This window comes from Mytilus californianus, unplaced genomic scaffold (genome assembly GCF_021869535.1).
Source record: "Mytilus californianus isolate M0D057914Y unplaced genomic scaffold, xbMytCali1.0.p SCAF_6, whole genome shotgun sequence".
In the NCBI taxonomy this organism is placed as follows: Eukaryota; Metazoa; Mollusca; class Bivalvia; order Mytilida; family Mytilidae; genus Mytilus; species Mytilus californianus.
In genome coordinates, this window is record NW_026262712.1 from 85,993,904 (window position 1) to 85,999,903 (window position 6,000).

The following is a 6,000-nucleotide window of genomic DNA, read 5'->3' on the forward strand; positions in this document are numbered from 1 at the left end:
GTGCTATATCTTATTGACAAGACAAGACAAGACAAGACAATTTATTTACAACTTAGGCACACGTATGGTGCTACAAGAGGATAACAATTATACATTAACAATTACATATATACTTATACATTTACAAGCAAGACACACAATAAATAAATAAGTGATATCATACAATAAAAACTGAAATATACCATATTTGGTTGATTTGTTTGCAAAATTCTTAATTGCAACGTGGATATGAAGTTATTGTAACATGCTATGAATTATGAAAATATTTTTTCAATATGTCTTAGAAACATGCACATATTTGTTAGCACTGGCACGTTACAGTGTGATAATAGACCAGTAAATTTCAATTGGGAAGGATTTTTTGTGTAATATGTAGGTATATACCTTTCTCTTAAAGACATAATTTGTTCATTGGAACATACAAAAAAATAATGATATTCGTCACCAAAATTCTGAGAAATCTTTTGGGCTGGATGTTAAATGTTTTAGTTAAATATTAATTTCGGCTATACATAGATTTCAATTTTTTTTACGTGCTCATTTGAGAATATGTATTTTTGTGATAAATATAAAGGATGTCAGTGTTTGATGTCAAACTTTGGTTGGATAATTTTTCTAAGGTAGGTATTATCCCGGAGTCTTGTATATCTTTCTATACGATATGATTTTTGCTCATTGATGAAGGCCGTAAGTTATGGTGATATTTTGATGTTGTTTACATCCTTGTTCATCAGTCTGTTCATCATACCATGATTTCTTATTTTTTTATTGTGTATTGGTTGTTATATGGCAATCAATATGTGACACTTTAACGAATGTTATCATTTATTCTTTATTGTCATATATAAGTATGTTTCTTCCTGTCGATGACTAAAACTTGAGTTTCCTTTCGTGATTTCCTTGATTAGAGTGTTGCTGTTTAAAAGGAAGCTATTGAACCAGAGGTGAGTTATCGTCAAGTTAAAGTCTTCTCGAAACAGACATTATCATGTTTTTGTTGGCCTTTATGGATTATCTATGTCAAGGATATGTACAATTGATCGCAACCACAATCACGTCCTTCTTTCTTTACTTATTGCATCGCCAAATGCGATTTATTATCGGGTTTTGACTTGCCATTAAACTAAAACGGGTACAACTAAATGTAGTGGAGCAGGATATTGCCTCCTGAGTTCACCCTGTAGTTTTTAGAGGGGTTCGTTTTACTTTTGCTTAAGGATGTATTCTTCTGAGGTTTCAGTCGCGTTGAAATCTTGTTCGGGAATTATTTCCAAAACGTGTTATTCAAATGGAAAATATCAATGAATATAAAAAAATATTATAATCAAACTAAACTTTGTGAAACAATTGTGTACTTACAAGAAGTAGTTTTTGAATAATAAAATTTTCAAATTGTATAACCGATCTGGTAAGTGTCATCAGCCACAATGCTGAGAAAATAGGTAAGGGTAAAAAAAAATGATTTTACCAAAGATATGTGCATCCATATCAATGTTTTCTTTTCAAAATTCTTAGATATGTATTTTTTCAATCATTTATAACAAAGAAGTTGAAATAACATGCTTTTGTTCTAAAAAAAAAAAAAGAGAAAAAGCATAAATTTACAAAATTGACAGCATGGTCAATTTGACACGAAAAAGCAACAAAACTTTATAAAACTTTCTAATATTTACACCAACCTATAGTTTTTTTTTATTTAAATTTATTCAGATTGGTCCACTTCATCTTTAGTGAAAGTATGAAAAAAAGTTTGATTGTGAAATTGTGATTTTTTTCATGATAATAGCCCAAAAATGGGTAAAATTGATGAAAAATGAAAAAAAAATGATAAAAAAGGGTACTTTCAAATAGCCGTAGCAAGAAAAAAAAAAAAGAAGTGTACATCCATAGGATTTTTTCTTCATCAGTTCCTTTCTTACAGTCATGAAAAAAAAAACATCAGGTTAAGAAAAAAAAGTTTAATTCTAGAAATTTTTGGCTCCTCAGAGGTGTACATACTTAAGTTTTCTGTAGTACTTTCTTTTTATTTTCAATGTCTGTGTTATTTATGTTCGTCCAAAGAAACTGTTGCATTTACACTTCAACTTCCACATTCCAGTTATGTTTTAGGGTTAGAGAATTTACACGCACTAAAGGTAATATGTTTTTGTATTTTGTAAGGTTAGACGAAATATCTACAAATCCACGTCAATGACTGTAACTATTGGGTTTTAAGGTTGGCAACGCGACGGATATCACTAGAACGGCGAGAGGACTGGTAACTAGTCCTCAGCACCTCAATTTGCCCCCGGGTTTTGGTATGACGTTGGTTAAAGTTGAACATTTTATAGGTTTCTGTGTAGTGTTTGTCTTTTCCTTTTTTTTTCCATTAGTCAAGATGGTATTTGATTTTGTCTTCGTCTCATGGTTTTTGATTGCCTCCTTAATATTTTCTTACTCTTTTTACTTCAGCGGATACGACCGAATGTGTGCGTATGAAAAATGCCATTGATAACAAGTAAATGTTAAAATACTAGTAACCAAAATTAATCAATGAAAATAAACGTACAAACGTATTATTTTGTTATAAATTAGGTCGTTAGAAATATTGCATTGTTTCATACATTTGTTTTTGGGGCCTATAAAAGCCGACTATACGGTATGGATTTTTCTCATTGTTGAAGGTCATACGGTTGCCTATAATTGCTTACATCCATTTCATTTGAATTGTGGTGGATAGTTGTCTCATTGGCAATCCTACCACACCTCCTTATTTTTATATAGCAAGTGTGAGGTTAAAAAAAGATCCTGAAGTTTTCGTAGGGTGACAGTTATAGTATTTATTACGCTTGTGATGCGTGGATGTAAATTTCAAGTTGTTAATGTCTTGCCTTGTCATTATGGTCGAATTGCTGACCACATTAAAACTGTGACAACCTTACATTTTATTTAACATATTGTCGATCGTATAGGTTCATATGATTTACAATGCATAAAAACCTCCCAGACAGATTTTCTTTTGACCTTCAGATGTACCTATAATAGTAACAGCGATAAAACAATTATTGTATACAAAAACTCTTCCGTGGTAGTTTTCAGTGCGCTAAAGAAAAGATAGATAAGTTTGCACAGTTATCAATATAAAGGTTATAATAAGTATGGTTTCCTTATTATTGATGGAAATCCAACAGGAGGACAAATGACTAGCATTGTAAGTAGAAATGAATGAATGTTTCTATTCTTTTATTTGCAGTTTTTTATTACTTTTAATGTTATTAAATAATTTATTATTTGATTTTAAATGACTTTTCCTTCCTTTGTTAAAAGCTTATTGCATTTTCCATAATCGTAGCGGAATCGGTTTAATACTTGCTTTTGGATCTGAACAATATGGCAAACAAACTAATTTGATTTTACAATTTACATATATTATTTCATAAATGACCCCCTTCTTAAAGTATAGAAAGCTATTAATTTGCATTTACTTTAATATTATGATGTACATTAGATATCTTCTATCGGGCTTATGCCCACGGGGTATACGTAGTATTTGTTCCGGTCTTTAAAGTTTATTTGCGGTGAGGATTTTCGAATTCTGATGCTGTTCAAATTTCTTTCTTCGGTAAGCTGTTAACATATTTGTGAAGCAAGTGCAATTTTATTCAGTTCATTGAATCCATTACCATTTTCCGTACGTAGATCGCAATCACAAAAATTACTAATGATTACACTGGTATGTATTTCACTTTGTTACGGAAATATCCATAGATGTTCAGAGGAATTAGTTCCGTTTTCATAATTAAATGAAATCAAGATACTATCTGGCGAACATTTTTTAATCTCAAATACAAAAAAAAAGAAATTTCATTACATGTGGGTTTAAAGACATTTGGTATTTCAACGATTTATGAGTAAACTACAGGCGTCACTTGTCCAGTAGGAGAAACATAACTTCATGAATAATTTTTGAGTTCCACACCAGCACAGGGCTTTATTTTGGTTCCTTTGCTCATCTTTTTATTTTTCTGTGTATTTGTGATGTACAGTTTTTGTTTGTCTTTTGTTCATTTTCCTTTCGTCATGGTTTTGTCTGTCCTTCTTGGGGCCTCGGTGACCGGGTGATCTAATTACTTGAACTACTGTATCACGAGCCTGTCAACACTGAGGTTGTGAGTTCGCATCCCGCACGTGGAAGGTGCGCACGACTCTAATCTTTATTGACTAGGACTGTCAGTTCTCCTAACGTCTTTGGTTCTCTCCGGGCATTCCGGCTTCCTCCACCAATAAAAACTGACCGTCTCGAAGTAGAATTAAACACCAATCAATCAATCGATCAATCAGTCCTTATATTCGACGTATTTTCCTTCTTTTTATCTACGTATTTTTGTTTATTTCAACTATCAATACATATTTTCTATGTACTTCCTGTTGATTTATTCCTGTTATTCTGATAAACATATATTATTACACCATTTAAAGGGTGCTATATCTTATTGACAGATACAGGATTGTATAGTGATCACCTTGTTTTACATCCTTCAAAAAAACATTATTTCAAAAAATGTCTACAAAGTGAAATGTTTGAATATGTATTATCTCATGATTTTTTTTAACATATTTGTATTTAAAGTTTTTCATAATTTAAAGTTAGAATTCTTAATGCAAAAAAAAACTTTTTTTTTAATTCTTGTGAGGTTATTGTTCTAAATAATGGTGTCTGACTAAATGAAGCTTCACTAAAGCAGTGCATATCTTACATATCCTATATCACGTTATACATGTAGTTGCTACTTTAGACCATGCTTGATAATAAACTTTACAAGTACGATGTTTTATCTTTACAATTGATATTTCCGATTGAATTGTTTCAAGTGATCTATTAGATCTCCCTTTTATAGTAATTCAGTTATAATTGCTTACATCGGATAAAATACTAGATGTATTTATATTTACTGATATTGCTGTAGGTGGAAACATTAAAAGTTTAAACCAGACTGAGTATTATTTTACTTTCAAATACAAACCATTTAATAAAAACAAAAGAATAAAATCTACATTTGTCGGAACATTTTTCTATGATGTGTCAAACTCATTCACTTAAATGTCAGCTGTGTTATAATAGCTAGCTTCCTCCCTCTCTCTCCTACATGTAATCAACCTAACTATTTTATGCAGGCACTTAACATTTCATTCAAAGTACTGTGGTTTTGTATACAATTTCAATTATACTATAAGTAATTCGAAGAGACATTCCGCAGGGACCATTTATAGAAGCCATTTTCAGGTAAGAGAAGAACTCCATTATTTTGTTGTATTATATATAAATCATATTGGTTATGACTTCTGGTAGGGATGGTGTGTAGGACCCCCTCCCCTAAAATTAAATATCGGAATGCACGTGTGGCATTTCGTTTTCATGAAATATAGCCAACTGTATATGCAAAAAACTGTTTTTTAATTCCATGAATGTTCCTGAAATTTCTCAATGACGTTTAAAGATCTCCTCTTTACGTTTAAATTCATTTGTAATGACGGGAGATGTTTCCATGATAGATCACTATTGTAATGTAGAAAGCTTCATGTTCATAACGTCTACATCGATTTCATATTTTGTAGTCCGTGTTACATATGTGAATTGATGTCTAGGTGACCAGTGTTATAAATGTACTATATCAAAGCTAAGGATACCGAATACAGAAAACCACCCTATATGACTAAATATCTGAGTGCATGAACACTCATGTCAGGACACACCTTGCTCGTTTTTTGGAGGCAAATAAGTAACAAGTAGAAAGATTCCAATCAAAATGCAATGTATTAAAACGACGATCAAATATTATTTACAACAGGGGTGTAAATCTTACAAAGGGTAACATTTAAATGCCCCTGATTTAACTCCCTTGATAAAAAGCCAGCCTAAAAAAAAAGGTGGAGTTCACAAAAGATTTAATTTTATAGCTTCTGTTCTAAGGTTACTGTCGACGAACCTAGTTGCAGACATGTCTTCCTATGAGTTTAAGT